This window comes from Triticum dicoccoides, chromosome 7A (assembly GCF_002162155.2).
Source record: "Triticum dicoccoides isolate Atlit2015 ecotype Zavitan chromosome 7A, WEW_v2.0, whole genome shotgun sequence".
Taxonomy (NCBI): domain Eukaryota; kingdom Viridiplantae; phylum Streptophyta; class Magnoliopsida; order Poales; family Poaceae; genus Triticum; species Triticum dicoccoides.
This window is the reverse complement of record NC_041392.1, coordinates 85,199,561-85,210,681: the sequence shown is the minus strand read 5'-3', so window position 1 is coordinate 85,210,681 and position 11,121 is coordinate 85,199,561. Positions and strand designations below refer to the sequence as shown.

At 46.9% G+C, this 11,121-nt stretch overlaps 1 long non-coding RNA gene across 1 annotated transcript; it reads right to left on the bottom strand.

The window, feature by feature from the left end:
• Nucleotides 1–6,031: 6,031 nt before the first annotated feature.
• LOC119331980 lies at nucleotides 6,032–8,092 on the bottom strand. Its single transcript, XR_005160743.1, has 2 exons — nucleotides 6,683–8,092; nucleotides 6,032–6,597 (listed from the first exon to the last, which is right to left on the bottom strand). It is a non-coding gene; the product is annotated as an uncharacterized LOC119331980 (long non-coding RNA).
• Nucleotides 8,093–11,121: the final 3,029 nt, after the last annotated feature.

The window sequence follows — 11,121 nt, the reverse complement described above, 5'->3', positions numbered from 1 at the left end:
CCTCCGGCGCCACACGGACCCTGATTGAAGCGCCGCCCTGCAACATGCTCACCGACCGAGCCTCCCACGACCACACGGACGCCACCTCGAGCCCCATACCGGTGCCGAGGCAAACGCCCTCCGCCTCCCCTCTCTGCCCTCTCCTTCGCTACATCCCCCTCACTCCTTTCCTCCGCTATCTGCAAGCGCGTGTTGCTGCCTACTGCTCCGCGTGCGTGCGGCGTGCTTAGATTAGTGGACGCCGACTGACATACGCGCAAGACGGAGAAAGGGCAACAGAGGAAGCGATCTAAGGCGCAGACTGAAGTACGTGCAGACGGGCAGAGGGCCGCTAGGCGGGACGAGGCGGCTGCGTCGTCGCTGGGACGCATGCGAGGAAGATCTTGGAGCGGCGACCAGAGGCCATTCGACGCAGAGCGGTCGACCCTATGCGACCGAGGAGACGGCCGCCGGGCGGCTGCGTCAGGCCGTCGAGTGAGGAATGTCAGACGAACTGAGATGGTTGCGTCATATGGCAGTGGCATCGCATTGTTATTAATTACATTATTAATCATTATAATAAAATTAAAAAATCCACCCTAATAGTTAGTTACCGAAATGTCCTATGGCAAAATTTGAAGGAATTAATATTGACCATTGGATCAATTATATACTACCCACTATTTCAGGTAGTATGATGAACCGTAAAAACTCTCTAAATATACATTACTGTCGGTGGAGATCTTTGCATGAACCATTGTATCAATTATATACTACCCACTATTTCAGGTAGTATGATGAACTGTAAAAACTCTCTAAATATACATTACTGTCGGTGGAGATCTTTGCATGAACCATTGGTGGAGCATCTGAAAGGAAATATGCTCTAGAGGCAATAATAAAGTTATTATTTATTTTCTTATTTCATGATAAATATTTATTATTCATGCTAGAATTGTATTAACCGGAAACATAATACATGTGTGAATACATAGACAAACAAAGTGTCACTAATATGCCTCTACTTGACTAGCTCGTTGAATCAAAGATGGTTAAGTTTCTTAGCCATAGACATGAGTTGTCATTTGATTAACGGGGTCACATCATTAGAGAATGATGTGATTGATTTGACCCATTCCGTTAGCATAGCACTTGATCGTTTAGTTTGTTGCTAGCTTTCTTCATGACTTATACATGTTCCTATGACTATGAGATTATGCAACTTCCATTTACCGGAGGAACACTTTGTGTGCTACCAAACGTCACAACGTAACTGGGTGATTATAAAGTTATAATGCTCATTGGTTATTGACCGGAGACGTGTCTCGGTCATGTCTACATAGTTCTCGAACCCGTAGGGTCCGCACGCTTAAAGTTCGATGACGGTTATATTAGGAGTTTATGTGTTTTGATGTACCGAAGGAGTTCGGAGTCCCGGATGAGATCGGGGACATGACGAGGAGTCTCGAAATGGTCGAGACGTAAAGATCGATATATTGGACGACTATATTCGGACATCAAAAAGGTTCCGAGTGATTCGGATATTTTCGGGAGTACCGGGAGTTACGGGAATTCGTATTGGGCCTTAATGGGCCATACGGGAAAGGAGAGAAAGGCCTGAAAGGGTAGCCACACCCCTCCCCATGGGCTGGTCCAAATTGGACTAGGGAGGGGGGCGCCCCCTTCCTTCCTTCTCCTTTTCCCTTCCCTTTCCTTCCCTCCTACTCCTACTACTTGGAAGGGCTCCTAGTTCTACTAGGAAAAGGGGGAATCCTACTCCCGGTGGGAGTAGGACTCCCCAGGGCGCGCCATAGAGAGGGTCGGGCCCTCCCCTCCTCCACTCCTTTATATACGTGGCCAGGGGGCACCCCATAGACACACAAGTTGATCAGTTGATCTCTCCCAGCCGTGTGCGGTGCCCCCCTCCACCATATTCCACCTCGGTTATATCGTAGCGGTGCTTAGGCGAAGCCCTGCGTCGGTAGCAATATCATCACCGTCACCACGCCGTCGTGCTGAAGGAACTCTCCCGTGAAGCTCTGCTGGATCGGAGTTCGCGGGACATCATCGAGCTGAACGTGTGCTGAACTCGGAGGTGCCGTGCGTTCGGTACTTGGATCGGTCGGATCGTGAAGACGTACAACTACATCAACCGCGTTGTGCTAACGCTTCCGCTTTCGGTCTACGAGGGTACGTGGACAACACTCTTCCCTCTCGTTGCTATGCATCATCATGATCTTGCATGTGTGTAGGATTTTTTTTGAAATTGCTACATTCCCCAACAGCATCAACATGTAAGCATGTGACCTAAGCAAGCAATATGCATGAAAAAGAAATGATGTAACCTGGAGGGCTGATGTAGTGGTGAACTACGGCCTTGTAGGAGAGGGTATGTGTTTTTTTTTGAAACGAGGCAAAAGACTTGCCATTTTCATTGATTAAGCAGAAGAGAATTGCCCGATTAATTAACAGAAAACAGGGCTAAAACCGATACAACCCAACCCATTTAACATGGGTACCTCTGTCCAACCTGGCCACCGACATGGAACACGAAACTGCAAAGAAGAAAAACATCCGCCGAGGAGTCACAAGCATCATCGACATCACCGGTTGCCTCGAATGGGCGACTCTGACTTCACCGTAGAGCTCCATCATCGAAGCCACCCACAAACAGCTGCAGAAACCATGGCGGCACATGCCAACAGATGGCCACACGCGCAAGCGACCGACAGCTCCGACTTTGACGACGAACATCGCAAGGGAAATATGCAGGACTTGGCCGAACGTGCCTCCGCAAACCACGGAAGAGCACCTCGGACACGCCGGGAAGAGCCGACTACCGAAGTCCACGCCACGACCCAAGCTCCTCGTGACGCCATCATCGTTGCCAAACAAAAACAACGCCCCGCCTCAGCAAATCACGCAACGAAGATGCCGCCCATCCATGGCGAAGATGCCGCCTTCCACCGGTCTCCTAATCGTGGTCGGCTCCGAGACGATGCCCCCAAGGAGGAGAAAGATGCGAAGACGCCTCCATCGCCCGATCCAGCGGATCTGGGGTTTCCCTCCGGAGCCAAAGCCGTGCAGAGGAGGAGCACACCTCCATGGCGACGCTTCCAAGACAGATCATGGCACCCGCGGGCGCCGCCGTCGCCGGCTCCGAACAGGACCGAAGCAAGGATTTCTCCCAGAGATGACCACCTGCGGCCACCGACCGCCGCCCATCGACCACCACCTGCCGAGGCCGACCTCACTCCGTCATGGAATCCCACGATCCACCATGACCAGATACACTCACCACCTCCCTGGCCGTAGCCCCCGTCCACCACCACAGCACCACCGTGACCACCACCACCGCAACCACCAAAGCCGCAATGCCAAGTGCAGCACCCAGATCAAAGAGCTAGTTCACACCAGATCCAGGTCGGAGCCGCACCAATAGAGCAGCAACTCCTCCACCTGTAGCGCAACTCGCACTCCAGAGTAGCACAGCTGCAGCGCCCAGCCGGTCGCCGCGCCAGCCGCTGCCTCGCCCGGCCGTCAAACAGCGCCCCACGCACGCATCCAAAACCGAGCGCCGCCACGCGCATGCACGCCGTCGACGCCCAAGCCACACCGGAGCCCGGACCGAGGCCGCCACCCCAGAGTCCCATCCGCCACCCGCAGCCGCCGCCAGCACCGCACGCCGCCCACCATTGGTCGCCCTCCGCTGCGAGCTCCCCCTCGCGAGAGACGACACGGGAAGAAGAGGTCCCGCCGCCGCCTGGTCCGCGCGGGCTTCGCCCGGCGGAGCCCCCGGCGACGGCGAGGTGAGGGGAGTGACGAGGGGGAGCAGTGGAAGGGGACTGCGCCGCCGCCTGTGTCGCCCCGAGGAGGGAGCGACGCGAGGGCTGTCCGCTTCTAAGAGCTGAGATTACAGAGATGTTTTTAGAGGGTACATGTGGTGCATATACCCCTTCAAAGAACAAGATTAGATGACTATTTGCCCTTAGAATCGTGGTACTCCCTAATTATTCATTGATATATGCAATCAAATAGTACTGCTTTCTTTTTATATAGTACAATGGAGTAGCAGATAACAAGACTAACCTATTGATTCAGCCATGGCTGTTTTGGCCCGAAATAACTCACAACAATAGACTAGCCAAATTTGGCTCTTCTCCTCCCAATAGGCATTTTTCTTGAAATATACTACCTGCCAATTTTCTCTATATTATTCCAATTTTATCGCATATCTCCGAGGGGCCAATAGCCATTTTCCTCTGTGCTCGCCCGCCATTGCACATAGATTAAAGAAGGGGGAAAGCAAAGATAATGTGCAGCAGAACGATTTTTTGCTATTTGGGGGCCAGTCTGCTGTGTAACCCAGAAATCTGGCTAGCCCACAAACATCGTAGCACTAGCCAAAAGTGAATTTGGGTAGTAACAAATGGCTAGTCTTCTGCGGATGCAAAGAGAGCCTTGGCTCAGTGGTTGGGCATGCGGTTGTGCAGCCTAACAACCGAAGTTTAATTTCTAGAATTGACAGGTAATGCACAGAGGTTTTCCCCCATTATTGAAGATTAAGTTTGGTGTGTGGTGGAACCACTCATCAAAAAATATCTTGATACTCATTTAAAAAAAGGGATTGTCTATTTAGCGTTTGACTGTTTTTGAATTCGGCAACATTCAAATTTCCTGATGTATAAACAGATCCACCTATATGTCCAACAACACCCAACCCATCAACTGTATGATCTGTTTTTCTTAAAAAACACGGGTCAGCTTAAGCTCTAACCCAGTTTCAACTAAACCTGGGCCACAAACCCCCCGGACCACAGCGAACTGCCCATCAGCTTGCGACCCCCTGGACCACAGCAAGAATGAAGAACAGCAGCCAAACATTGAGGGAGATCCCAGGAAAATCAATCAACAAATGATCCCCAGGTCAGGAACACTTCTATTTCAACACCAATTCTTCAACCCCTTCACCCACTTCACCTCTTTCATGGAAAATATGTAAAAGAAACTAATCAGAGAAACTAGACACAAAAATTAGAAACGACAAGAAACTATGGAATATGTTATCTCTAGCAGTTGTGAAACTTTGAAGTCTAGAATCAAGAATTACAGTGGCAACAAAAGCATGGAAATTACACTCTAATCTTGAAACATTCAGAAATTGACAAAAATTCAGTGCTGAAGTATCATACGAAAACAAGGCTGCAAATAGAAGACATAAAATAATCAGAGCCTTCACACTGTGTAGACAAAGGAAATGACACTGCAAGTACCAGTGATTGCAAGAACTGGTGAATTTGCACTGCCGATTACCAAGAATTACAGTGTATGAGTCCAAGAATTATAGTGTAAATTCCCTACACAGGAAATGACATTTGCAAAACTTGGTCACTTACACTGCAAATACATAAGAATTACAGTGAAACTGCCCAAGAAGTACAGTGAAAATCCTGTGTACTGTATGATGCTTGGGATGTCAAGTGAGAGAGGGCAAATTACCAAGAATTACAGAGTAAGAGTCCAAGAATTACAGTGTAAATTCCCTACACAGGAAATGACATTTACAAAACTTGGTCACTTACACTGTAAATACATAAGAATTATAGTGAAACCGCCCAAGAATTACAGTGAAAATCCACTAGAGATTACAGTATACATACACAGTAAAACTGATGACACTACAAGTAAAACTGATGACACTACAAGTAAAACTGATGACACTGAAAATACCCAAGACTTGCACTGGAAGTGACCAAGATTAACAGTGTAAATCCCCCTATAAATTACATAGTACATACACAGTAAATACGCTGCAAGCACACAAGGATTTACACTAAATTACAGTGTGAAAACTGATGAGCTTACACTAAATTACAGTATAAGTGAGCAAGAATTACATTGTAAAACCTCTATAAATTACACTGCAAGTAGTCAGGGTTTACACTGAAATATCCAAGAATTATAGTGAACTTGCTTACAATGTAATAAACTCAAAAAATACATAAAACATACATAGGGAATTAGACTGAAATTATGCAGGGATTTGCAGTGATGAAGTTATGTTGTAACCCAGTAAATTACAATGAAACTTCAGAGCTACTCCACTATAATTTACAGTGTTAGTTCCCATGATACACTGGGAATACCCCAACTATTGACAGCAAAATTACATAAAGTTGAACAAGAAGGGAAATCACTAGAACAATTCTGTCTCTACAAAGAACAAAAGGAAACAGAGATCAAAACACATAAGAGAGTACCAATGCAAGAAGGCTACAAAATACACAAAAGGAATTCCTAGAGCAAAACAAAAGACTACAGCTCTTTAGTAAACTAGATTACTTCCGCATATAAGTAAACAAAAACCAGGGGGTAAATTCTGAAGAAAAAAAATACTGTAAACTAACAGTGGAATAACAAAGAATAAAACATGCTAAGTGCAAGAAAAAAAGAAATGATAATTACATAAGAAATACAGTACACATCACTAAAAAATTACTATAAGGAAAATAAATTACAGAGCATTTTACTCAGATAGAACTTCAGGTACAGCCAAGGGGGACTAACGACATTCCTTCTCACAGTAGATGATAATTTCCTCTTCAAGCATTTTACTTTCTGAAAAACAAAAAGACAAGGGTCACCCTAAAAAAAGAAAATAAGCAAAAACAAAATCAACTAGTACAGATAAAGAATAACATACTTGATTCAAATAGAACTTCAAAAGAGCTTTCTCAAAACCTCCTTCATCACCAGAAAGTTCCTGCAAAAATAAAAAAGCTGACAGACTGAAATTAAATAAAATGATCTGAAGAAGCAAGAAAATAAAATATACCTAAAGAAGAAGAAAAGAAATAACTACCATAGACATAGCACAAGAACCATTTTCCGCAAAGGCATTAAGCGCAAACAGTTCACCGACAGAATCTGCACTCTCAAAAAGATGATACTAACGGAACTTCCTGGTGTGAGACGAAACATACAAACTACACTGTAATTACATAGTAAGTACATTGTGAAAGTGTAAACTATCTCACAGTTACACAGTAATTAGACATATAGCAATTACAAAGATGAAGCATACAAACTACACTGTAATTCGGAGTTAAAATCCACTGTAATTATCTGTGGAATAATACAGTTAGTAAATTACAGTGTAAACTATCTTACAATTACACAGTAATTAAACTTACAGCAATTACAGAGACGAAGCATAAAAACTACACTGTATTTCAGAGTTAAAATGCACAGTAATTATCTGGGGAATAATACAGTTGGTAAATTACAATGTAACTAGGGAATAATGGGATGCATTACAGTGAAATTCACAGTTAACATCCACCCTAATTCAGACTTAACATTACAAAAACATTTGCAGACGAAGTGCTAGAGGATAACATCAACAAAGCTACCTAAACCTTACCTCTACAACCAAAATCACAAACACTAACCCCTACCACATGGAAGAACAACACAAGAAGGGGACGAGCCAGACCAATCCCCTATTAAATTTGACACACAATAATAGCATCAACAAGCAAGCTAAAACACTTACAACTACAACAAAAATTACAAACCCTAACCCTACCAGATGGTAGAACTACATATGCAGAGGGCAAGCCAGACGAATCAAGCCATACGAAGCAATACTACCAGCAGAAACCACAAGCCCTAACCCTATTCAGATGACCAACATCTAAACGTACAACCTACCAGCACCTCCACTGAGGGAATCAAAACGAGAACACCTAAAACCTAACAGAGGAAGAACAAGCCAGACCTAAGTACCTAACACACGAATTCAGACATCTGACGCGTGCAGAGGGGCATCCATGGAACCAAACGCATCAAAATACAACTACCAATAACCCACAGACATAGATCTGGAAGCTACACGAACAGACAGGGCAAAATCGCACGAGAGGAGGGGGAGAGACAAGAACAACCAACCGGCGGAGCCCTGAATCAAAGGAAAAAAAATCAAGCTCGAGCAGAGAGGGAACTCGGAAAACGGCAAGAACTCGACGGAATCGCCTCCTCTCCTCCGTCGCTCGAGCGCCTCTGCCTATCGCTCCTCCGCCCCTCTTCCTTATCGAAACAGTGTGCCCAAAATGGGGAAAATTTCAAAAGGCAGGGGGGAAAGGAAAATAAAATACTAAGAGACACCGGCAGCGGTAACGGGCTGGCCGAAAATAAAACCCACGCCCGCAACAAGAATCGCGCCCGAAAACCACGAAACTTCTATAGGAAAAATTCCTTTAAAGCCCTTTGGTTTGTACGAATAGAATCCTATTTCTGTGGAAGAATTCTTCCTATCCTCATATTTCATAGGAAAATAAACATTAGCCTAGACTTAATGGAAAAAAATCATATGATGTGAATCAAAGAGCATCTTCTTTCCTATTCCTACTCATAGGATTTGAGATACATGTCATCTCATTTTTTATGACTTTCCTATTCCTATGATTTTCCTATCCTATGAACCAAAAGAGGCCTTAGTGCGAATCTAAACACGAGATTGGACGGACACAATTTTGAGTGACAGCGAATTGAAAAACACTCAAGTGTAAAATAGCAAATCTGTAAAAAAATTCCGAAGACCATGTTTATCTTGGTACTCATACTAAAATGACCGTATGCATCCCTAGTTGGTGTAGAGGCTGGGGAAGTGAAATTCTCCCCCATTTTAAAGGAAGACTGCTAATTTAGGACGGCCGTCGTTCCTGTTTTGTGTAGTCTCTTGTTTGGGCTCCTCCCCCCGTGACCTCCTCCCCCCCGTGCGGCGGCACCGCGCCGCACCGGGGCCTCCCCGCTGCCCCCCCTCTCCTCCCCGCCGAGCATCCCTCTCCTTCCGCCGCCGCCGCCAAGGGCATCGCAGGCTAAGCCTGCGAGCCGCAGCGGCGGCGGCGGAAATCTTCCTCGGCCAACGATCGGATCTGGGTGGCGGCGACCCACTGCGGCTGATCCAAGGGCGATGGCGCAGGCCGGTGGCGACCAGGGCTGTCGTGCTGGTGGCGGCGATGAAGAGATCACGTCGGCGGCTAGGGTGTCCGATCTGGATCCCATTCGGATCTGGATGGTAGTCCCTCGAGCCGTCGTGCGCATCCTTTGTTCCGGCGCGGCAAGCGGCCTCTGGACTAGGCACGCGACACGAGGATGTCGGGGGCTCCGGCCCTTGGCGTGGAGGTGGTGGCCATCTTCTTCGCCGGAGGTGGTCGGCTAGATGGTTGTGGATTCTCGCATCCAGTCCCGGCGTACAGTGGGGAAACGGGGTTGCAGGTGAAAACCGTGCTATGACTCGGGTCATGGCGGGTGATGGCGGCGTTTTTGCGACGTTATCTTGTTGAAGACATCGCCTCTGCAACTTCTGTCGACTTGCTTGCGCTGCTCTGGGTGAAAACCTTGATCCAGAGTTTTTGGATCGGATGATGGCGGTGCTTTTGGGGCGTCGTTTTCCCTCATGGGGGCATCGTTTTTTGAGCAGCAGCTGGATGCAGGACCAGAGGACGGATTCTTTGATGGAGCGGTGCGGCATCTCACTCATTGATGGCGGCGGGTCTCGGCGGCATGGCGCTGTGGTGACTCTGCGTCCGATGCACGGAGATGGACTCGCGCAGGAGGGTGACGCGGTCTGGCGTCGTGGTGGTGTCGACGGCAGCTAGACCGGGCAATGTACATGCAGCAGTACAACTCTGAAGATGGATTGGTGGCAGGTGGTTGCGGCGGCCTCAGACCCGGCAGGCGTCCTGGTTGAGGAGTGCACCGGACTAGTAGGTGACCCATACCCGGCAGGCGTCCTAGATGGGACCTCAGGTCTTAGATGTTAGGTTTGGCTGCGAGGTCTGTTTGGTACTAGGCCCAGACTATCAGCATCCTTCATCTCTTGGATAGGAGTAGCGACACTTTTGTTGCCTAGACGGTGGCTTCAGTCTTACTGGTGTATGACTTTGTAAGGCACTGGTAGAAAAAGGGCATGTTGTCCCGATTCATAAGGGCCTTTTGTCCCGGTTCCTGAACCGGGACTAAAGGGTCGGTACTAATGCCCTGTCCCTTTAGTCCCAGTTCAATCCAGAACCGAGACAGATGGGCCTCCACGTGGCCTGTGCGCGGAGCCCAGGCAGGAGACCCTTTGGTCCCGGTTGGTGGCACCAATCGGGACCAATAGGCATCCATGCGCCAGCATTTCTGTGACTGGGGTTTTTGTTTTTTTGAAGGGGGGGGGTGGGGGTTTTGGGGGGTTAATTTAGGTGTTTCATATATTGTATTAGCTAGCTATAATTAATAGAGAGAAGTGTCCTCTCTTATGCCCATGCTTGGTCGACGCTACGTACTATACATACGTATAGAGAGGACTAGACACGCTAGCTAGCTAGTAAGCAAACGAAGGAAACAGAAGATCGTCATGAACATATATGCATACAGAGAGAAGTGATATCGACTACCTCTCCTTCTCCGAGAGATTGGTCGAACAACAAGTTCTCGTATATCTATCCGACACTACCGGCTACATATATACAATGATTATCTCTTACAAATATAATCATACGGACTCATGGTCCACATAGTATTCTCCGTGTTCAGCGATCATGTGGTCAAGAAAGAATACCGCCAATTCCTCTTGAATTGCTCGCATGCGAGCTGGTGCTAGGAGTTCATCCCGCTTCCGAAACATCTAATTTGAAGAAGGGGGTCAATACATATATATATATGAATGAATGAAACTCAACACAAATGATGGTAATAAAATAAAATTGTGAATGTTGTTATTTACGTACTTCATATTGTTCGTCAGTGTAGCCTCGCTCACAGGTCGTGTGGCGGATGGACTCGCAAACGTAGTATCCACAAAAATCATTCCCTTGTTCCTGCCACAACCACTTTACAAGAAATAGAGGTCAATCAAACTGATAAGCAAGAATGCCAAATGGTATTGATGAAACTAGCGCTTGAATCAATAGGAGATGCACGGAACATGCTACTGTAGTACTTACTTTCGGGTGTCTAAATTGCAGCTTTTTCGAGAGTCCTGGAGCTTTTTTGGAGAATTTTTTCCAAACCCTTCCAGACAAAGAAAACAATTACTTGATATATCAGGAAATGAACAAAGTTGTTGATATGGTGGATAATGATCGATTTAACTTA